Source organism: Bufo bufo, chromosome 9 (assembly GCF_905171765.1).
Source record: "Bufo bufo chromosome 9, aBufBuf1.1, whole genome shotgun sequence".
In the NCBI taxonomy this organism is placed as follows: domain Eukaryota; kingdom Metazoa; phylum Chordata; class Amphibia; order Anura; family Bufonidae; genus Bufo; species Bufo bufo.
In genome coordinates this window covers 132,591,802-132,615,907 of record NC_053397.1, presented here as the reverse complement: position 1 = coordinate 132,615,907, position 24,106 = coordinate 132,591,802, and the positions used below count along the sequence as shown (strand labels likewise).

Genomic DNA, 24,106 nt, shown 5'->3' with positions numbered 1-24,106 from the left:
TCCGCCACCAATAAAAAATTTAAAACTGTCAAAATCTGATTCTAAGCCAAGCAATTGTGTTAAGAACATTAGCCAATAATTATGGCATTGGTACCTTTTTGTTTTCCAAATATAGGGGAACCACAATGATAAGTCTGCCGTTGTACTGCTTAAGTCTTTTGGCTGGTCCAGTTTGATAACTTAACTTGTTTTGACAAATCTGAGGTTGGAGCGCCGCTTAGCTCTTCCTTTTTTATTTACTCTTGTTTTGCCAGTGACACCTAGTAGACAGACAAGAAGACAGTAAAAAAAATGTTGAGAGCTAAGCAACACAGGGGTAAGATGAACCTAGCCCTTAATTGGTCATTTGGAACCAGTACCTTTTTCTTTGACAAATCTAAGAAAGGGAACCACGCGTCGTTGACAAATCTGAGGTTGGAGCGTCGCTTAGCTCTTCCTTTTTTTTTTTACTCTTGTTTTGCCAGTGACACCTAGTAGACAGACAAGACAGTAAAAAAAATGTTGAGAGCTAAGCAACACAGGGGTAAGAAGAACCTAGCCCTTAATTGGTCATTTGGAACCAGTACCTTTTTCTTTGACAAATCTAAGGAAGGGAACCACGCGTCGTTGACAAATCTGAGGTTGGAGCGTCGCTTGGCTCTTCCGTTTTTTTTAGTCTTGTTTTTACAGTGCCACTGAAAAAAGGAAAAACTGTCAAGTTGTTACCTATTTGAGGCAGCGCCAGCCAGGTAACAGGATGAGAAGAATCTAGCAGTCTCACCTCCCCCCCCCTCCCTAGCCTGAGATTCCCACCCCCTTCATAATGCCATGCCAGTTCCCCCACCCTCATATTCCAGCAAGGTCCACTCCTCATATGCCAGCAATGTCCCCCTCATATGCCAGCCAGAGCAGTAGGTTTCCCAGCCCCCCTCATATGCCAGCAGACAGGTAGGTAAACCCCCCCCTCATATGCCAGCAGCCAGGTACTAGGTTAACCCCCCCCCCTCATATGCCATTGCCAACCAGAGCCAGGTAGGTCCCCCCCTCATATGCCAGCAGACAGGTAGGTTAATCCCCCCTCATATGCCAGCAGCCAGGTACTAGGTTACCCCCCCCCCCTCATATGCCAACCAGAGGCAGGTAGGTCCCCCCTCATATGCCAGCAGCCAGGTAGGTTAATCCCCCCTCATATGCCAGCAGGCTGCAGCCAGGTAGGTTAATTATTAATATTGTTAAGCAAGCAAAGCAGGAAGGGGACGTGGATTTTCTTGTCCATCTAGGGACAAATGACCTGGCTTGCAATGAAGTGTCAGAGGTTAAAAAATCTTTTATCACACTTGGTAATGACGTACAGGATTTTGCATCCACCATTTCATTTTCTGAAGTTCTGCCTGTGCATAATGTTCAGAATGATAGGCAGAGGCGCATAAAGGAGTTCAACATAGGGCTTGGTAAATGGTGTCAAGAGCAAGGATTCGGCTTTGTTTCTCATGATAGCTCTACTTGGAATAGAAAGGAACTGTACAAAAAAGATGGTTTGCATCTTTCTCTCAAAGGAACAAATGTACTTAGTGAACAGCTCCAAGAATTTGCGAAAGAGTATTTAAACTAGGAAGGGGGGGGCAAAAGAGTGAAAATAAAAGAGTCCAATTGCCCCCCGAAACAATGCCAGAACAGGTCAGAAGCACAGAGGTTAAGAAATGATAAGCTCAGAGTCCTGTCTACAAATGCTCGCAGTTTAGGTAAAAAAATCAATGAACTTGGGTCAATAATGGCATCTGAGAATGTAGATTTAGTGGCTGTTACGGAGACATGGTTTAATGAAAGAAATGACTGGGACATAACCATACCAGGGTACTCTTTATACAGAAGAGACAGAGAAGGCAAGAAAGGAGGAGGAGTGGCCCTGTATGTGAAAGATAGCATTAAATCTAACCTAATTCAAGTTGGTGAGGCCAACAGAGTCAGTTTGGGTTACGTTGCAGTTTGCTAACCATGCAGTAACTCGTGTAGGTGTGATATATAGACCACCTGGTCAAGTTAAAGAACTAGATGATCTACTAGTTGAAGAAATAGCTAAAATGACAATGAAAGGAGAGGTTATCATTATGGGAGATTTCAATCTTCCAGATATAAACTGGAAAACCAAAATAGCAAGTTCTACCAGGAGTACAGATATTCTAAATTCCCTACTGGGGTTATCTCTACAACAAGTGGTTGAGGAGCCAACCCGGAGGGAGGCCATTTTGGATTTGGTATTCACAAACGGGGATTCGGTATATGATGTCATTGTAGGCGAAACCTTGGGATCTAGTGATCACCAGTCAGTGTGGTTTAATATAAGAACTGTGAAAGAGTCCCACCACACAAAAACAAAAGTTTTAGATTTTAGAAAAACAGACTTTTCAAAAATGAAATTAGTCATAAATGAGTCCTTATCAGACTGGAACGGATTACATGGAGTCCAGGAGAAATGGGACTACTTAAATGGTGCATTATTGAAGGCAACAGAAAATTGCATTAGACTCGTCAGTAAAAGCAAAAAAAGGAGGAGACCAATGTGGTACTCAGCAGAAGTGGCCCAAATCATTAAAAATAAAAAGCTAGCATTTTGTAATTATAAAAAAACCCAGAGCAATGAAGATAAGGAAATCTACAAGATTAGGCAGAGAGAGGCCAAGCAAGTTATAAGAACTTCTAAAGCGCAGGCAGAAGAAAAACTAGCTCAGTCTATGAAAAAAGGGGATAAGACATTCTTCAGATATATAAATGAAAAAAGGAAATTAAAACAAGGAATAACTAAATTAAAAACAAAGGACGGAAGGTATGTAGAAGAGAATAAAGGGCTAGCCGACTGCCTTAATGAATACTTCTGTTCAGTTTTTACAAAAGAAAAAGGAGAAGGACCTCCACTAGAAAGAATGACTATTAAATCGTTTGATGCATGTATCTTTACAGAGGAGGATGTTCTAAGTTTGCTGTCTAAGGTGAAGACAGATAAGTCACAGGGGCCTGATGAGATACACCCAAAATTATTAAAAGAGCTTAGTGGTGAGCTGGCAAAACCGCTAACAGATTTATTTAACCAATCATTAGTAACAGGAGTCGTCCCGGAAGATTGGAAATTGGCAAATGTCGTGCCCATTCACAAGAAAGGTAGTAGGGAGGAATCGAGCAACTATAGACCAGTGAGTCTGACATCAATAGTAGGCAAATTAATGGAAACCCTATTAAAGGATAGGATTGTGGAACATCTAAAATCCCATGGATTGCAAGATGAAAAACAACATGGGTTTACTTCAGGGAGATCATGTCAAACAAATCTTATAGATTTTTTTGACTGGGTGAATAAAATAATAGACGGTGGAGGTGCAGTAGACATCGCATATCTAGATTTTAGTAAGGCTTTTGACACTGTCCCACATAGAAGACTTATCAATAAACTGCAGTCATTGAGCTTGGACTCCCATATTGTTGAGTGGATTAGGCAGTGGCTGAGTGACAGACAACAGAGGGTTGTAGTCAATGGAGAACATTCAAAACAAGGTAATGTTACCAGTGGGGTTCCACAGGGATCTGTACTGGGACCGATTTTGTTTAATATCTTCATAAGTGATATTGCAAAAGGCCTCGCTGGTAAGGTTTGTCTTTTTGCTGATGACACAAAGATATGTAACAGGGTTGATGTTCCTGGAGGGAAACGCCAAATGGAAAAGGATTTAGGAAAACTAGAAGAATGGTCAGAACTCTGGAAACTGAAATTTAATGTGGATAAGTGCAAGATAATGCACCTGGGGCGTAAAAACCCAAGGGCAGAATATAGAATATTTGACACAGTCCTGACCTCAGTATCTGAGGAAAGGGATTTAGGAGTAATTATTTCAGAAGACTTAAAGGTGGGAAGACAATGTAATAGAGCAGCACGAAATGCCAGCAGAATGCTTGGATGTATAGGGAGAGGTATAAGCAGTAGAAAGAGTGAAGTGCTTATGCCGCTGTACAGAACACTGGTGAGACCTCACTTGGAGTATTGTGCGCAGTACTGGAGGCCATATCTCCAGAAGGATATAGATACTCTAGAGAGAGTTCAGAGAAGAGCTACTAAACTAGTACATGGATTGCAGGATAAAACTTACCAGGAAAGGTTAAAGGACCTTAATATGTATAGCTTGGAAGAAAGAAGAGACAGAGGGGATATGATAGAAACTTTTAAATACATAAAGGGAATCAACTCGGTAAAGGAAGATAGCATATTTAAAAGAAGAAAAACTACCACAAGAGGACACAGTTTTAAATTAGAGGGGCAAAGGTTTAAAAGTAATATAAGGAAGTATTACTTTACTGAGAGAGTAGTGGATGCATGGAATAGCCTTCCTGCAGAAGTGGTAGCTGCAAATACAGTGAAGGGGTTTAAGCATGCATGGGATAGGCATAAGGCCATCCTTCATATAAGATAGGGCCGGGGGCTATCCATAGTATTCAGTATATTGGGCAGACTAGATGGGCCAAATGGTTCTTATCTGCCGACACATTCTATGTTTCTATGTTAATCCCCCCTCATATGCCAGCCAGAGCCAGGTAGGTTAACCCCCCTCCCCCCTCATATGCTAGCCAGAGCCAGGTAGGTTAACCCCCCTCATATGCCAGCAGCCAGGTACTAGGTTAACCCCCCTCATATGCCAAGTTGCCAACCAGAGCCAGGTAGGTCCCCCCTCATATGCCAGCAGCCAGGTAGGTTAATCCCCCCTCATATGCCAGCAGCCAGGTAGGTTTATCCCCCCTCATATGCCACCCAGAGCCAGGTAGGTTTCCCACCCCTCCCCCCTCATATGCCAGCCAGAGCCAGGTAGGTTTCCCACCCCTCCCCCCTCATATGCCAGCCAGAGCCAGGTAGGTTTCCCACCCCTCCCCCCTCATATGCCAGCCAGAGCCAGGTAGGTTTCCCACCCCTCCCCCCTCATATGCCAGCCAGAGCCAGGTAGGTTTCCCACCCCTCCCCCCTCATATGCCAGCCAGAGCCAGGTAGGTTTCCCACCCCTCCCCCCTCATATGCCAGCCAGAGCCAGGTAGGTTTCCCACCCCTCCCCCCTCATATGCCAGCCAGAGCCAGGTAGGTTTCCCACCCCCCCCTCATATGCCAGCCAGAGCCAGGTAGGTTTCCCACCCCTCCCCCCTCATATGCCAGCCAGAGCCAGGAAGGTTTCCCACCCCCCCCTCATATGCCAGCCAGAGCCAGGTAGGTTTCCCACCCCCCCTCATATGCCAGCCAGAGCCAGGTAGGTAAACCCCCCCTCATATGCCAAGTTTTGCCAACCAGAGCCAGGTAGGCCCCCCCCCTCATATGCCAGCAGTCAGGTAGGTTCCCCCCTTCATATGCCAGCAGCCAGTAGGTTAACCCCCCCACTCATATGCCAGCCAGAGCCAGGTAGGTTCCCTTCCCTCTCATGCCAGCAGCCAGTAGGTTAACCCCCCCCCCCTCATATGCCAGCCAGAGCCAGGTAGGTTCCCTTCCCCCTCTCATATGCCAGCCACCAGTTAGGCCAACCCCCCCCCCCCCCCCCCTCCCCTTGCCAGCCGGGTCCCCTCATTTCATGTCTAATCCCATTCCCCTTCATGTTCATTGACTAAACATGAAATGAAGGGGACTGGATATGAAATGAGAAGTGAGTGACTAAATCACTTCCTCATTCCATGTTGTACCGTGGGGGACCTGCTGCTGCTGCTGCTGCTTCGTGCGCTGCGCATCCAATGTTAATGGACGGGCTTCTCCTCAGTCCTCACTTCGCCCTGTCCTTCTTCCTCGGTGCTCCGTTCAGCAGGGTGGGTGGGGCTTTCCTCCCAGGACTAGGTGCGCGCGAGCATACGTAAGCTGCCGCTGCCAATCACATTGGAGGAGCGCAGTCAGGTGGACTGCTGCTCCAATCATCATCCGCCGCCACAGAAACGCTCGTTGGCGCCGCCGGAGCCCAAGACGACGTCACAGGCATCCATGCCGCCACCGTAGGTGCCGCTGACTCCACTACAGAAGCCCTGTCAGTGTCACCTGGCTATTACTTGTAAGTACAGTAGGAAATATAATCGCAGCATTTTTATGACTTTAAAATCGCCATATCGCAAAACGCAAATATCGCGATTCGATTATAATTTCGATATATCGTGCAGGCCTAATTCCAACTCACCTTCAAAAAGATGTCCAATACATCAGACGTCGTGAGATGTATTGGATTTTTTAACTTAATAGCCTGAATCCCTATGGGCTAAATGAGGCCTTTGAAATCAATCTATAAAGTGGATATACACATAAGAAAGGCCACATTTTCCGATTATTCACAGAAGAATTCCTTCCCAGGCTGTTCATTCCCTTTCACTTTTATAAATTTAGACCCTTCACCAAATATCCAATCAAGTTCCAATACCTCCCCTACTATAGTGCCATCAGTCAATGCCCTGTGCAGACATCATGCAGAGCATGCTATTATTATTTATGTATATTTATTTTTATACAATTTTTTTTTATACATATTTATTCATTTAGAATTTTATTCAAATTTTTGTTTGAATTATTTATTCATATTTATTCGAATTTTTCATCATTTTATGGAATACTTATGTTCTATACATATTTTATAACTATGATTCTTGCATATTTATCATAATATTTTATATTGGTTAAACATTCAAACGTACTAGCGATTGCTTGGACAAAGTATATACTAACTCTGTACTAGATTCCATGGGCTGCGTCTCTCTCTAAAAAACTATAGCATCGGCGCTACCAGGACAATGGGTCACGTGACCGCACAGTTGCGATCACGTGATATCCTATGTCACCCATTACAGTTGCCGGCCCGGAACAGTTATCCGAGCATGCGCCCTACACACGTTAAGTATCGTGGAGCTCGGCCTCTCTCCCCCTATATTTGCATAGGAGGACGGCGATCACCAGAGGATGCTCTTGCTTCCGGTTTCCCGAGTCATGTGATCGCTTGCATTTGCGATCACATGACCGGGAGTTTCTAATAATAAAAACGATTCTACTAGTAATAACGTTCGTTTCTGTATGAATATGGAAGTGGTTTTATGTCTAATCTATAATAATGGCTATACACTCATAATACTGTTTTGTTTTTTATGAAAACTTAGACTGCATTCAGGGTGACACCTAGGGGTGGCCCCTCCCCTTAGGGGGCGTCACCCAGGTGCATCTTTTTGGTGTTTTTTTTTACATGCTTTATCTAGAAATATTCATCTATTTGCTATATCCATTGTATCATTATGAAACCTGATGAAGGGGAGATTGTGATCCCCGAAACTCGTTGTTTCTATTAAAACAAGAAGAATTCTTTCATTAAGACCGTCTTCTCCAGTGATTTCGCGCCGAAGCAGAAACTTTCTCTTTCTCTACTGATTTATTTAAAATGGGCGTGGGGATCTGCATCTACCAGTCTCAGGCCTGCTATTGCTGCCTCCTGGGTATCTATATCCTTAAAATTATGGCTGAACCAGTTGGAGTCTCATATTAAAGATAACAACATAGTATATAAGGCCGAAAAAAGACATTTGTCGATCCGGTTCAGCCTGTTATCCTGCAAGTTGATCCAGAGGAAGGCAAAAAAAAAAAAATGAGGTAGAAGCCAATTTTCCCCACTTAAGGGGAAAAAAAATCCTTCCCTACTCCAATCAGGCAATCAGAATAATTCCCTGGATCAACGACCCCTCTCTAGTAGCTATAGCCTGTAATATTATTACACTCCAGAAATACATCCAGGCCCCTCTTGAACTCTTTGAGTGAACTCTCCATCACCACCTCCTCAGTCAGAGTTCCATAGTCTCACTGCTCTTACCGTAAATAATACTCTTATGTTTGTATACAAACCTTCTTTCCTCCAGACGCAGAGGATGTCCCCTTGTCACAGTCCTGGGGATAAATAGATGATGGGAGAGATTTCTGTACTGACCCCTGATATATTTATACATAGTAATTAGATCGCCCCTCAGTCGTCTTTTTTTCTAAAGTGAATAACCCTAATGTTGATAATCTTTGAGGGTACTGTAGTCCCCCCCATTCCAGTTATTACTTTAGTTGCCCTTCTCTGTGCCCTCTCCAGCTCTGCTTTGTCTGCCTTGTTCACAGAAGCCCAGAACTGTACACAGTACTCCATGTGTGGTCTGACTAGTGATTTGTAAAGTGGTAGGACTATGTTCTCATCACGGGCATCTATGCCCTTTTTGATGCAACCCATTATAATTTTGGCCTTGGCACCAGCTGCCTGATACTGGTTTCTACAGCTTTGTTTGCTGTTTACTAATCCTTTTCCATGTCAATGTTACCCAGAGTTTTACCATTTAGTATGTACGAGTGACTTGCATTATTCCTTCCCATGTGCATAACCTTATATTTGTCAGTGTTAACCCTCATCTGCCACTTATCTGCCCAAGCCTTCAATCTATACAGATCCATCTGTAGCACTATATTGTCCTCTTCAGTGTTAATTACTTTACACAGTTTAGTGTCATCTTCAAAAATTTATATTTTACTTTGCAAGTCTTTTACAAGATCATTAATAAATATATTGAAGAGAATAGGGCCCAATACTGACCCCTGAGGTACTCCACTAGGGACAGAGACGCAATCTGAGTGTGTACCGTTAATAACCACCCTCTGTTTTCAATCATTGAGCCAGTTACTTCCCCACATAGACATTTTCTCCCAGTCCAAGCATTTTCATTTTATATACTAACCTTTTATGTGGTACAGTGTCAAATGCTTTGGAGAAGTCCAGATATACGACATCCATTGATTCGCCGCTGTCAAGTCTAGAACTTACCTCCTCATAGAAACTGATTAAATTAGTTTGACATGAATGATCTCTCATAAAGCCATGCTGATATGGCGTTATTTGCTTATTTTTATTGAGGTACTCCAAGATAGCATCTCTTAGAAAACCTTCCAACAGTTTACCCACGACAGATGGTAAATTTACCGTCCTATAATATCCGGGCTCTCTTTTTGGACCCTTTTTGAATATTGGCACTTCATTTGCTATGCGCCAATCTTGTGTAATACTCCCTGTCAGTATAGCGTGCTTAACCTCTTCAGGACACATGACGTACCGGTACGTCATGTTGTCCTGGTACTTAAAGGGAACCTGTCACCAGTTTTATGGTGTCCTATGGGCAACATAAATAAGTGATTGATTCTCTTAGCACAATGCTGGGTCACTTTCTTTAATTGACCCAGTCAATCTGCCAACATCTTGTATTGAAAAGCTCCAGCTGATAATGATGAGTGATGAATATTTATGAGCTCCTGACTCTCCCCGCCCACCTGCTGCTGAATGACAGTTTGTTTCCATAGGAATCAGCAGCAGGTGGGCAGGAGTGGCTATAGCTCTGAATTAAATATACGCTGGACTCAATGACATCACGCTGGACTCCAATCAGCTCATTAGCATGCAGCATCTTTGTGTGTATATTATGAGGTAGCCATCTGTCACGCCAGTAAGTGAATACATCTAAGGTACTTTTTAGTAGTTAATGATTGTATATAATTAGTTAGATTATAATCAAATATCCACATGACAGGTTCCCTTTAAGGACACATGACGTACCGGTACGTCATGTGGTGTTCCAATCGCCGCCCGGCGGGCGGTGATCGGAACAAGGTGCCTGCAGGCACCTAGGCTAAATGCGGGGGGGGGGGATGGTGCGCATCAGGGGGACTTCAAATGGGACATGGTGTCAAAAAAACCAGTTCAGCAAAATCTGCCTTCCAAAAACCATACGGCGCACTTTTCCCTCTACGCCCTACTGTGTGCTCGTATAGTAGTTTACAACCACATATGGGGTGTTTCTGCAAACTACAGAATCGGGGCAATAAATATAGCATTTTGTTTGGCTGTTAACCCTTGCTTTGTTACTGGAAAAAATGGATTAAAATGGAAAATTTGCCAAAAAATCTAAATTCTGAAATGTTATCATCATTTGCGATTAACTCTTGTGGAACACCTAAAGGGTTAACGAAGTTTGTAAAATCAGTTTTGAATACCTTGAGGGGTGTAGTTTCTAGAATGGGGTCATTTTTGTGTGGTTTCGATTTATGTAAGCCTCACAATGTGACTTCAGACCTGAACTGGTCCCTAAAAAGTGCGTTTTTGAAAATTTCTGAAAAATTACAAGATTTGCTTCTAAACTTCTAAGCCTTGTAACATCCCCCAAAAATAAAATATAATTCCCAAATTGATCCAAACATAAAGTAGACATATGGGGAATGTAAAGTAATAACTATTTTTGTAGGTACTACTATGTATTATAAAAGTAGAGAAAATGAATCTTTGAAATTTGCAATTTTTTACAAATTTTTGGTATATTTGGTATTTTTTTATAAATAAAAATGAGTTTTTTTTACTTCATTTTACCAGTGTCATGAAGTACAATATGTGACGAAAAAAACATTCTCAGAATGGCCTGGATAAGTCAAAGCGTTTTAAAGTTATCAGCACTTAAAGTGACACTGGTCAGATTTGCAAAAAATTGCCTGGTCCTTAAGGTGAAATAAGGCTGTGTCCTGAAGGGGTTAAATATCAGAAATAAGGGTCTGGCTATGACATTACTTTATTCTCTTAGGATACGGGGGTGTATGCCATCTGGTCTTGGCGATTTGTCTATTTTAATATTTTTAAGACGCCGCTGTACTTCTTCCTGTGTCAGAAAGGGCACTTTTAATGGTGAATTAACTTTTACATTCTGCATTTCATCTGACAGTTTATTTTCTTCGATGAATACAGAGGAGAAAAAAATATTTAATAGCTTTGCTTTCTCCTCATGGCTCTCTGCAACTCCCCTCATTGCTCTGTAGAGGGCCGACACCTTCAAATTCATACTTTTTGCAAAATTTTGCTTTTTTGAAGTTTGGTATTTTTTGTTCCTCCCTGAAGAAACTCTTTTGAATGATAATTGGAAGGTTATTACTTTATGGTCACTGTTTCCCAGATGTCCCCTGACCTGCACATCTGTTCTGTCAGGTCTATTGGTTAATACGAAGTCCAGTGTGGCCGTCCCTCTAGTGGGGTCCTGAACCAGTTGGAAAAGGTAATTGTCTTTGGTTATTGCCAAAATCCTGTTTCATTTATGAGATATACAAGTTTGTTTCCCAGTCTATATCTAGGTAGTTGAAGTCCCCCATAATAACCACCTCATTATGATTTGCTTTAGTAGCAGATTTTTAGTTATGGCCGGATTGGGGGGCAGAGCCTTTAGGGGAGGCCATCATGACGGGGGGGTTTGGTTCAGGGAGACCCCAGGTAGTGGATGTTAGGCTGGGTTTAAGGGGGGTGGGTTTTGAGGGCCTTTGAAAAGGGGGGATTGGGGGATTGGATGCTTTACGTTTTAAGGGGAGTGGTCAAGGGGTTAAATAGTTGGAGCCAAGAGAGGAAAGGGGCCATTTTGAGTTGTGGGAAAAGAGCTAAGTGGTACCTGAGATGGAGCAGCTTGAGGCGACCACTAGCCAGCTGAGGGCAGCAGCGGAGGTCTGCGGTGCGGGATAAATCCAGGAGCAGGTGCAGCAGATACTTTGGGGGGCGACTGAGGCTCCAGCCGTGCCTCAGCCCATACTAAACCGGCCGCGGCGGGCCAGGCTGCCGGTGCGCTACAGCCCACAGTCCTCACAGCCCCCCCAGGCTCAGCGCCGCAAACTGAGCCCCTCTAAAGACCCTCCACGCCGGGGGTCGGCGGGGACCGCTCCCTTCAGTACTCCCCGGCGTGGGAGGAATCCAAACTGTAGGCGGAGCCTGCGAGGTGGCCGGGCCCGGTCACCTCGGTCTTCTGGGATGGACGGCGTGGGATCTGGACCGGGTGCAGGGGTCGACAGCCCAGGACCGGAGGTAGAGGCCCCCCAGCATGTACAGGACATCGGGAGGAACGGGGCTACTGCAGCTCCAGTGGTATCCGGCAGCAGGCCCCTGTCTTCAGCATCCACGCAGCAGGGAGGAAGAATCTCTGCCCCTTCTGAGCAAGCCCGGGAAGAGGGAAGATCTTACGTCTCTAGCCTGGGCCTGGCTAGGGGACTGGATGAAGAGGCGACGACGCGGAGGATCGGTCTGCTGGACTCAGGATCTGCGGCTGATGGGGACACAGCACCCAGGCAGCCATTTGAGGCCTCATAAAGGGGCGTTAGTGGAGGTGTAGGGGGGGGCCCCCGTTAGATCTTATCAGGGGTTTAGGTAAATTATTGGGGGGGCTGGTGGGTTTGCTAGCAGGCTGGGGTATGGGGGGGGACGTCCCCGTTGCCTGCGTGGGTAGTGTCGGGGCCCTCGGGTGGATCAGACATGGTTGGGGGGGCCAGTTTGGGGGTCGGGTCCGCGGTTTCGTCGGTGCACACGCAGGCGGGGGGGGCGCGGCAGAGGAGGAGATGGTACGACTGAACGATGGGGCGAGAGGAGAGGTCTATGTATGTTTTGAAGGCCTGTTGGGGGCACATTTAAAACAGGAGGTGAGGGAAAAGATTTGGAGGGGGGAATATGTTGAAATTTTTTCGTTGCTACCTTTGGATGCATTTAACCTGGATAGGGTAAGAAGGGATGAGGGTTAGAAGGAAGAGGAGGAGAAGCGGAGGTATCGCTTGACACCGCGGGCCTTTGCAAACTGGTTGCAGGAGTTCGCGATACTGGCAAGCGTGAAAGGGGAAAAAGCGCCGGAGTGCTATTTAGATGCAATCGGCGAGGCGTATAGGGTATATGGGGGGATAGCGTGGTTGCGGTACGACGAACAGTTCAGGCAGCGGAAGGCGGTGCGTCCTGAGATAAAGTGGGATCATAAGGATATAGCCTTGTGATTGAAGGTTACTGCGCCGGTTAGACAGGGCCAGTCCTTTCGGGGGGATTCAGGAGGTGGAGGGCAGACCAACGTTGCATCAGCCTCAGCGAAGGGCCTTTGTTTCGCATTTAATGACGGAACCTGTAAATTCGGAGCCAAGTGTAAATTTAAACACGAGTGCTCGGTTTGTGGGGGTCACACGGAGCTGCGCGGTGCTTTAGGGGCAGCAGACAAAGGGGGAGGGGACTTCAATAGTAAATGTGGAGACGCTGATTCTTCTGGTAAGGATGGGCTCGTTTCTAGACAGATAACCGGATAGGGAAGCGGCAGCATTATTAAGGGAAGGGTTTTCGGTGGGGTTTAGAATCCCGTTTGTTCAGGGTGAGGCGATGTTGTCTAGAAGAAATTTGAGGTCGGCGTTGGAGCATCCGGAGGTAGTGGCAGAGAAACTGAGTAAGGAAGTCAGTCTAGGCAGGATGGCGGGCCCATTTTTGGACCCGCCATTGCCGAATTTGTGGGTGTCACCTATGGGGGTGGATCCGAAGAAGCAGATGAATAAGTTTCGGCTTATTCATCTTATGTCTTTTCCAAAGGGCTCGTCGGTCAATGACTGTATAGACCCGGCCTTGTGTTCAGTGGTTTATACCTCGTTTGACGCGGCAGTGCAGTGGGTTAAGAAGTTTTGGAGAGGGGCGCTGCTAGCAAAGACTGACATTGAGGCAGCGTTTAGGTTACTGCCGGTACATCCAGTTTGTTTACATCTGTTGGGGTGTTTTTGGGAGGGGGGATTTTTCGTAGATAGGTGTTTGCCTATGGGTTGTTCCCTGTCGTGTGCATACTTCGAGGCGTTTAGCTCGTTTTTGGAGTTGGTGGTGGCGGATTCGTTAGGTTGTGAATCTATCATTAATTACCTGGACTATTTCCTGTGTATTGGTCCCCCAGTTTCTAGAGTGTGCGCATTGTTGTTACATACGTTGGAGTCGTTGTTTGGGGGTTTTGGGGTCCCGTTGGCTACAGATAAGACGGTTGGGCCGGTTACGGAGTTGAGTTTTTTTTTTTTTTTAGGAATAGTGATTGACACAGACAGGATGGAATGTAGATTACCCTTAGATAAATTGGTTGATTTGAAAGGAGAGATAGCAAGGGCGTGTCGTTTAAAAAAAAATTATAGTTGCGGGAGCTCAACTTTGCGTGCCGAATTATGCCCATGGGGAGGGTATTTTGTAGATGGTTGGCAATGGCAACGGCGGGAGTTGTTTTACCACATCATTACATTCGTTTAGGGAAGGAATTGAGGGCGGACTTGAAAGTGTGGAGTTCTTTTCTGGAAAATTATAACTGTCGCTCTCTATTCATGGGGAATGTGTCGAACTCTTTTGATTTTTGAGTTGTTTTCAGACGCGGCTGGGGGTTTACTGCGGGGGGAAATGGTGTGCGGGAAGGTGGCCGGATAGGTGGGTTGAAAGAGGTTGGGTAAAAAATGTGGCATTGTTGGAACTTTTTCCCATAGTAGTGGCGGTGATATTGTGGGGAGAGGTTTTTCGGGACAAAAAGGTGCGGTTCCACTGTGATAACCTGGGGGTGGTGCAGGCGATAAATGGGTTGGCAGCCTCGTCGGTTTTGGTGGTGCGGTTGCTGCAACGGCTGTTGCTGCAACGAGTGTCTGTTGCTCAATGCATGGGTGGTGGCGGTTCATGTGCCAGGGGTTGACAACTGCATAGCTGACGCTCTTTCTCGTTCACAGTGGGACCGTTTCCGGCAGTTGGCTCCAGACGCGGAAGAATTTGTGAGGGAGTGCCCGAGTTGTCTATGGGCGGTACTGGAAGAACTGTAACTGGTCTCATTCAGGCATCGCTGGCGCCCGGCACGTGGGCAACGTACTTGAAAGCGTGGCAGTGCTGGGAGGATTGGTGCAGTAAGTTGGGAACGGTGAGTTGGAGGTTCCGATGCTATTGTTTGTGGGCCACTGTAGAGAGGAGGGTTGGTCGGTGGCGAAGATGAACAGTTGCATGGCCGGGCTGGCTTTTGGGTTTAAGTGTAGGAAGTGGCCAGATGTGACGAAGTCCTTTTTGGTGGTGCGGGCTGCTGAAGGGGTAGCGTCGGGCGCGGGCCGGGGAAGATAGCAGGAGACCAGTGTCCTTTGGGTTATTGTTGAAGCTGGGGGAGCAGTTGGGGGAGGTTTGTAGTTCCGCCTCGGAGGAGCGGTAATTTAGGTTGGCCTTTTCATTGGCGTTTTTTGGGGCTTTACATTTGGGGGAATTGGTTTGCCCGACGGTCCTTTCACACGTTTTGAATTCAGTTTGTGAGATCCGTTTCAGGGATCTCATAAACTGTTCAAAACGGATCAGTTCAGCCCCAATGCATTCTGAATGGATAAGGATCCGTTCAGAATGCATCAGTTTGGCTCCGTTCCGCCTCAATTCCGCTCTGGATGCGGACACCAAAACGCTGCTTGTCCGCCTACATTAACCTCCCAGTCATAGCTATCATCCAGCCATGTCACAGTTATTCCCACTATGTCATAGTCCTCCTCAAACATCACTAATTCCAGTTCCCCAGTTTTTAGTCGGGCTTCTGGCATTAGTTTACATGCATTTAAGAGGTTTATGTCTATTTTGTACCCTACACTTTTCCTTCTGAGCTGTTCTAGTCCCTCCTTTAATTTCTCATCCAGTCCCATTACCTTGCCCCCGGTCTCTATCTGCACTATCTTCCCATCCTATAACGTAATTGCCTCCCCCCCTTCCAGTCCCTAGTTTAAACACTCATCCAACCTTCTAGCCATCTTCTACCCCAACACAGCTGCCCCTTCCCCATTGAGGTGCAGCCCATCCCTACGATAGAGCCTGTAGCCAACTGAGAAGTTGGACCAGTTCTCCAGGAACCCAAACCCTTCCTTCCTACACTAGTTCTTGGGACACTTGTTAACCTCCCTAATCTCCCGCTGCCTTTCTTTTGTGGCTCGTGGTACCAGTAGTATTTCGGAAAACACTACCTTTTGAGGTCCTTGCCCTAAGCTTTTGACCTAAATCCCTAAAATCATTTTTAGGACGCTCCACCTACCTCTAACTTTTTCATTGGTTCCGATATGGACCATGACCACTAGATCTTCTCCAGCCCCTCCCAGTAATCTGTCAACCCGATCCGCGATGTGTCAAACTCAAGCGCCAGGAAGACAACACACCATAAAACGCCAAGAGAGAAACTTCTTTCTTCCCTACCTTCCTTCCTTAAAGCAGCTTATTTTCTAGCAGATTCATCCACTGACTCTGTTCTGACTCTGTTTTCTGCTAAGGCAGCGGCTATATCTAATCCGGCCAGGCGTGTGATTTGGCTGAGATCTTGGAAGGGAGATCAGGGTTCTAAAGCTAGACTTTGTGCAATCCCTTGTGTAGGTTCTATGCTGTTTGGTGCCTCTTTAGATTATATTTTGGAAACGGCTGTTTTTGCAGACCTTGCGGTTGTTATTGCCTTCTGGAGTTCTAAACTGGTTTTTAGAGGTTCTCCTGCTTCTTACTCATCTGAAGCCAAGTCTTAGTGTTTCTATTTTGTGTGTGTGTGTGTGTGTGTGTTGTGTCTAGGTCTCAGGAAGACGCTGGTCCCTTCACGGTGGAAGGTCCCAGCAGTCTTATCCCCGCTCCCTAATTTAGGGTTTGTGACCGTTTTAGCAGGTCTTAGGTTCCGCAGCATGCACTCTGTGAAATCCGACATTGATCTTGTACAGCCTGATGAAGGGCACCAGTTTGGGCCCGAAACGTTGCTGTACCACTGATGTTGAAAAACCAATAAAAGTATACATTTTTCTTGAAGATCTAGTGTGCTGTCTCAAACCAAATTTAAGTAATTAGGTTCCGGTGTATGAGTTCTTCCACCATTAGGATTTGCTCATACTGTCAGCAGTCAGGGAGAGGCTCAGGGATAACTAGGAGGTAACCATCCCTCTACTCGATAGCTTTGGGGCCTAGTCTGTGTTACTGTTGTAGTTTATTTGGTGTTCTTCCTTTTCCTCACTTACCGTGACAGGCTGATGTTAAAAACGGAGACTTTAGCCAATGTATTCCAGTCAGGAACACAACGGAGCCCTTTTGCACCACCTGACAAGGTATCTCAGTGTGGCATGGGTCCTACCACTAGACTACCTATGGTGTGTGAACACTGTCTGAATGGTTGCTAAGATCTAACTCACAGCCAAGCTCCCACATACCTCCATAGTGAGATCACTCATGCAGTGGGAGAGGGGATAGGGCTGCAGGCCATGTGACACAGGCTACCAGGTGCATTAGACTGTTACCAGCATTGCGCAATGGCACATACCATACATATAAAGAAAAATCACTAAAATAAAGTGGCCTGAATGGGAGGAAATGCTCAAAAAACCCAAACACTGTAGCGTGTTTATAACTGGGGTAGCAATTACTCCGCATGTGACCACATGCAACGGATCGCATGCCGAGGAATTTCTCCCCCTGTTATAAACACGCTACAGTGTTTAGGGTTTTTGATCATTTCCTCCCATTCAGGCCACTTTATTTTAGTGAGTTTTCTTTAAGGGGTTCTATTCCCCTCTTTTAATGGTAAAGAAACCAAACTGATCGTTCAGAGTGATTCGGAATCTAAATAATTTAAACAAATCCCTGTCTTAAAAAAAATTCCGCATGGAGACTATAAAATCAACTACGAGTCTACCCTTCCAAAACGGTTTGATGGCTAGCATAGATCTGGAAGATGCTTACTACCATGTGCTGATTTACAGCTCTTCCCAGAAATTTTTAAGGGCGCAGTTTGGATAAAAGGGAGATGGTTACATCTTCAGTACAGGGCTCTTCCTTTCAGAATTTCACAGGCTCCAAGGTTATTTACCAAAATAGTGGCGGAGGTTACGGCCTTTGTAAGACTAAAAGGAGTCACTATGGTACCCCATTTAGACTATTTTTTTTGTTAATTTGTCAGTCAAGGGAGGGGTTGTTAGAGGACATAAATTTCTTTTGCTCCACTTTAAAAGATCTAGGTTGGAAAATTCAATTGGAACAAGTCAAGTCTTGTTCCCCCTCAGATATGTGTGTTTTTGGGAATTTAGTTGGAGTCCTGTCAGCAGAAGAGTTTTCTTCCCATAAAGAAAAAGGATTTGATTATACTTGTTGGACTCATTTAATGTTTCTCTCCTACCTGTGTTCTTTCAGAGAAGCTATGGCGGTATTGGGTCTGATTGACATCTACTATTCCAGCAGTTGCTTATGCCCAAATTCATTCCAGGGATATGCAGGCAGACATTCTGAGGTACTGGGTTGGCACCCCCCTTTCTCTAGACAGGGAATTCCACATTTCTTCAAAGGCCAGACTTTCTCTTTTATGGTGGATAAATCCGATGAATCTGTCTGCAGGGGTTCCATGGTCCTTTCAGGATCAGTTGGTAATCACCACGGATGCAAGTTCCTGTGGTTGGGGAGCTCACTCCCAGAACAGATTCTGGTAGGAGAGGTGTGATCTAGCCTCAAGGAAAGCCTCCTCCAATTTCAAAAGCAATAAAAATGTCTCTAGAGATAGTGGTTCCAAAGTTGATGAACAGGGAAATAGTTTTCCATTCAGACAATTCAACGACAGTAGCCTATATAAATTGCCAGGGGGGTACCAGAATCCCATAGCTGTTACATCTTTCCAAGAGATTTTTAGTATAACAGAAAGAAGGGGGTTTTTCTATCTGCAGTACACTTGAAAGGGAAGGACAACACAATTGCAGATTTCTTGAGCCGCACTGCTCTCAAACAGGGAGAGTGGTGTCTGAACGAGGAGACCTTCCGGTAGATAGTCCATAGGTATGGCCTTCCCACGATAGATTTTCTTCCAGGGCCAACAGAAAGGCGGAGAGGTTCTTCTCCCTCAATCGTTTGGACAATCCACTAGCAATAGATGGATTAACTCAGGACTGGAGTCAGGAGTTGGGATTTGCTTTCCCACCTTTTTGTCTCATTCCCAGAGTGTTGAGGAAAATAGAGGAGGAGTGTGCATCAGTACTTATGATAGCTCCAAAATGGCCAAAGTGATCCTAGTTCTCAAGCCTAATGAGGTAAAGAGGACCTGTCACCACTCCTGACATGCCTCACAAGCTTCATGCATTCCCTATGTAATAACAATTCTGGAATGTCTATTCTTATGGCTCTATTTTGTGCTATTCCTTTATTATTTCTACTAGAAGTTATGAATGAATTGCTAGCAGTCTGCAGTAAGGGTACGGGGGGTTGGTAACCAGTTGGGGGGGGAAGGGGGTTTCCCTGCACAGTCTGTCTCTGATCAGTCAGCTCTGCCATTGCCAGACTGTGCTGTTACACACCCCACCTAGTTACCACCCTTCTGTACCCTTACTGCTCATTCATAACTTCTAGTATAAATAATAAAGGAATGGCACAACATAGAGACATAAGAATAGAGGTTCCAGAATTTTTATTACATGGGGAATGCATGAAGCTATTAAAATAGGGATGCACATATGACTGTTCCACCAGTTATACATTAACTCCTTCTTATGTCTATGGCTACTATCACATCGCGTTTGGTGCGGATCAGTCATGGATCCATGCCTGATCTTACCTCTTCTAAATTGTTCTGCGCATGTGTGTAGTAGTTGAAAATATCTAAAAAGACTAGTCCGGAGTACCTGGAATTCTTCCTTTTAAAGAGGACCTATCACCTGGATATCTAAAATGTAATTATTATACTACCTTACAGTGCGTCCCCAGTGGTGTCTTGGCAACTTTTTTTTTCTCTCTCTCTCTCAAGAACCCCCCGTTCGTCCGCTGTGGTCCCCGTATTTATTGGCGCCTCATATGCTAATGAGGCGACTTGGTTATACTACTTGGTTATTCTCTCGTGAGAACTTGAGCTCCTTCTCCCTGGCTAAGAGAGTGGCGCTCTGATTGGATGCGCTCGCAGCCAGGGAGAAGATAACCGCGCCCAGGAGAACTTCAAGTCCACGCCTAGTATAACCAAGTCACCTTATTAGCATATGAGGCGCCAAAAGATACGGGGACCACAGCAGACTGGGGGGGGTTCTTTATTAAATAAAGAATTGGCAAGACATCATAGATTATAGATATCCAGGTGAAAGGTCCTCTTTAACTCCAGGTAGGTTCTAAAAAATCTGTCTGAATGCAATTGAGCAACATACTTAATACATGCTGCGGCCAGAATTCAAAATTCCTCCATAATGGCAGCACGGGAGACCATCCCTCCCTCTCTCCTCTGTTGCCCCACACCCAGGTATTCTCATTCCATACAGTTATTACTGCTGTCATATTAGAAGTGAGGCACCTAACTGGATACTTTCCCACTCTGTACAGGAAATTTGTCACAGCCTCATAGGATCCTAGAAGTGCCGCTTCCAACACAGTTACCGGATTATTGGCATCCGCCCTCACCCACCAGCTGGCATAAGTCAACTAAACAGCATGATAATATCTATACATGTCTGGTAGGGCCAGACCTCCCCAGAAGTTTTTATAATAGCAATTTGCATATACTCCAGAATGTTATGAAGAGTGATCAGATGAATTGCATAGTCCTTCTTTGCCATGAAAATTAACTTAATCCCAAAAAAAACTGTGCACTGCATTTCATTGCTGTCATTAAAGGACCTGCTGAGATCATTTCAGTAATCGTCTTGTTAACTCAGGTGAGAATGTTGACAAGCACAAGGCTGGAGATCATTATGTCAGGCTGATTGGGTTAAAATGGCAGACTTGACATGTTAAAAGGAGGGTGTTGCTTGAAATCATTGTTCTTCCATTGTTAACCATGGTGACCTGCAAAGAAACGCGTGCAGCCATCATTGCGTTGCCTAAAAATGGCTTCACAGGCAAGGATATTGTGGCTACTAAGATTGCACCTCAATCAACAATTTATAGGATCATCAAGAACTTTAAGGAAAAAGGTTCAATTCTTGTTAAGAAGGCTTCAGGGCATCCAAGAAAGTTCAGCAAGCGCCAGGATTGTCTGCTAAAGAGGATTCAGCTGCGGGATCGGAGTGCCACCAGTGCAGAATGGCAGCAGGTGGCAGCAGGCAGGTGTGAGCGCATCTGCATGCACAGTGAGGCAAAGACTTTTGGAAGATGGCCTGGTGTCAAGAAGGGCAGCAAAGAAGCCACTTCTTTCCAAAAAAAAACATCAGGGACAGATTGATCTTCTGCAGAAAGTATGGTGAATGGACTGCTGAGGACTGGGGCAAAGTCATATTCTCCAATGAAGCCTCTTTACGATTGTTTGGGGCATCTGGAAAAAGGCTTGTCCAGAGAAGCAAAGGTGAGCGCTGCCATCAGTCCTGTGTCATGCCAACAGTAAAGCATCCTGAGACCATTCATGTGTGGGGTTGCTTCTCATCCAAGGGAGTGGGCTCACTCACAATTTTGCCCAAAAACACAGCCATGAATAAAGAATGGTACCAAAACACCCTCCCAACAGCAACTTCTTCCAACAATCCAACAACAGTTTGATGAAGAACAATGCATTTTCCAGCATGATGGAGCACCGTGCCATAAGGCAAAAGTGATAACTAAGTGGCTCGGGGACCAAAACGTTGACATTTTGGGTCCATGGCCTGGAAACTCCCCAGATCTTAATCCCATTGAGAACTTGTGGTCAATCCTCAAGAGGTGGGTGGACAAACAAAAACCCACTAATTCTGACAAACTCCAAGAAGTGATTATGAAAGAATGGTTTGCTATCAGTCAGGAATTGGCCCAGAAGTTGATTGAGAGCATGCCGAATTGCAGAGGTCCTGAAAAAGAAGGGCCAACACTGCAAATACTGACTCTTTGCATAAATGTCATGTAATTGTCGATAAAAGCCTTTGAAACGTATGAAGTGCGTGTAATTATATTTCACTACATCACAGAAACAATTGAAACAAAGATCTAAAAGCAGTTTAGCAGCAAACTTTGTGAAAACTAATATTTTTGTCATTCTCAAAACTTTTGGCCACGACTGTATTATTTCAAATTAATTATACGTCCTACAAAAGAAAGAGGGGGAAGTCACCCAAGCCTTCAGTTTCTGGGTAATGTATTCTATGGTGGGTAATTAAATGAGTGGGAAATATTGGTGGATGTCTTTGTGCACTACTATCCCTATATATTTAAACTGGTCAACAACCAGTAGTTTTGATTGGGGTGAGACAGATCGCCTATCCTCCCCATCCACCAAATAGAGCGCAGATTTAGCCCAATTGACCCTCAGGCCAGAAAACATCCCATAATTATCCACTTCCTCCAAAAGTGCCTCCAACGACCTCCCGTTATCCCCCAGATACACGAACATATAGTCTCCGTATAAGGACAGTGATCCCTGCAATGTTCCATCCCTCTATACGATTGCAGCTATTTAACAGACCAGATGGGCTACATCACCAGCACAAAAAATAGGGGGCATCCCTGACGCATGCCTCTGTGTAAGGGGGGTTCAGACAGGTATCCATTTACTCGATCACAAGCTGTTGGTTGCAGGTAGAGGAGATGCAACCGTTTCAAAAAGTTTCCTGGGAACTTAAATATTAAAAATAACACTCCACAGAATCAAAAGCCTTCTTAATATCTAGTGAGGCTATAGCTCTATTACCACATTATCATGCGTAATCTGTAAATTGGTGTAAAGGCGCCTAAGATTAATATCAGTTGGCTTTCCTGGCATAAACCCAGATCGGTCCGCCCTACAATGGATGAAATAATTCCTGCCAGACGTAGTGCCAAGATCTTAGCATCCAGATTTATAAGTGAAATAGGGCGATATGAATTAGTCCGGTGGCTTCCCTGCCTTGTGAATCACCACTATTATAGATTCAAAGAAGGAGGATGGCAGCGCTGATACCTCTGGAGTATATTGAAACAGCGTGTTCAAATGGGCACTGAGGTCCTCTGCATGTACTGTAGCTTGTACCACTCTGCAATGGAGCCTATTGCCATCTGAATCTCCTTTGTATATATCGGGAATCTAATGGCTCTCTATCTTCTCTGGACAGCTGCGTGAAAGCAATCTGTTCCAGGTAAGCCCTCAAACCATCAGATGTAGGAATATAGTTTGAAGTGTAGGGCTTAGTATAATATGATGTAAATTGGGCACATATTTCCTAAGGTTTAGACACCTCCTCCCCAGAGTCCAACTTAATCGCCACCCCTACGACAGGTAGCTTTCACCAGTAGTACCTGTAACCACATTGGGTTGAGTCTCCATATCCTAGCTGGTGCATCTAATGGCTGGGATAAAATTGCCTGCATCGGAGCATGATCTTAATTGCCCCGTGGCAGATAATTCTCCTCCCTCACCATGTGTAGGGAGTTGGCACTATCAAATGCTAAATCAATGCGGGACATAGTATTCCCTGAAGCTGAGTGGCAGTGGACTTGTCTAGCAGTAGGGTTTTTCCATCTGAATATTATTTATTATTAAAGCACCATTCATTCCATAGCGCTGTACATGTGATAAGGGGTGCACATACATAATACAGACAATTGCACTAATTATAAACAAGATGAGTTACAAACTGGTACAGTATCGCTGAGTGCCTGCGCCTGTACGATACTCCTGCTCCTGAGGGCAACAGCCTCAATACTGTCACTGGGCATGCGCTGAGCCCAGTGACGTAATCAGAGCGCTGTTGCCCTCTGGAGCAGGAGTATTGTACAGGTCAGGCACTCTGCGATACTGTGCCTGCGCAGGAATTCGGAGGCCAAGAGAGGAGGAAGCAAGGACGGTGCAGTGAATAAATTAAATGACTTAGTGGAGGGGGCGGCGCCGTTCGGCAAGGATGTAGGAGTACATTTATTTCTTAGGAGGCGTGCTGGGCTTGGAAGAAAGGCGGGCTGGGCACTGCAGGGGGGCATTACTGGGCACTAGAGCAGAGTAATAACGCCCCTCTGGGCACCTTGAGACTTCATTTGAATATGAGAAAAATCACTTTTTCATCTGAATGAAAAGTTGAATAAAAGAGGACACATGCTGGAATGAAGGTACTTTATTGCACATTGCTATGTTAACGGTTTTATATGGTCAAAATAGGTGACAGATTCCCTTTAAGGCTCCTCATGGGACACTCCAACACAGAAAGCACCTGTCACCTCAAAGATTGTCAAAAAGACTTAGACAGAATAATTGCAGATACTAGGAGCACAGTACTCGTTATCAAGATAATTGCGGACAGACAAATAGCTGATAAATCAATCTAGGTTCAGTTTGTGATCTGTACTGGGATAACAACAGATACACCAAACATATACATTATGTAAATTTCTCCTCCAGTGCCTATGATGACATTTTTTTTTCTCATAGGTAC

At 45.1% G+C, this 24,106-nt stretch overlaps 1 protein-coding gene and 1 long non-coding RNA gene across 2 annotated transcripts in view; one reads left to right on the top strand and one right to left on the bottom strand.

The window, feature by feature from the left end:
• SLC25A38 (solute carrier family 25 member 38) overlaps positions 1–24,106 on the top strand; it is a 364,800-nt gene that overhangs the window by 68,015 nt on the left and 272,679 nt on the right.
• LOC120978657 lies at positions 212–653 on the bottom strand. The gene is made up of 3 exons (XR_005774155.1): positions 567–653; positions 360–470; positions 212–260 (listed from the first exon to the last, which is right to left on the bottom strand). It is a non-coding gene; the product is annotated as an uncharacterized LOC120978657 (long non-coding RNA).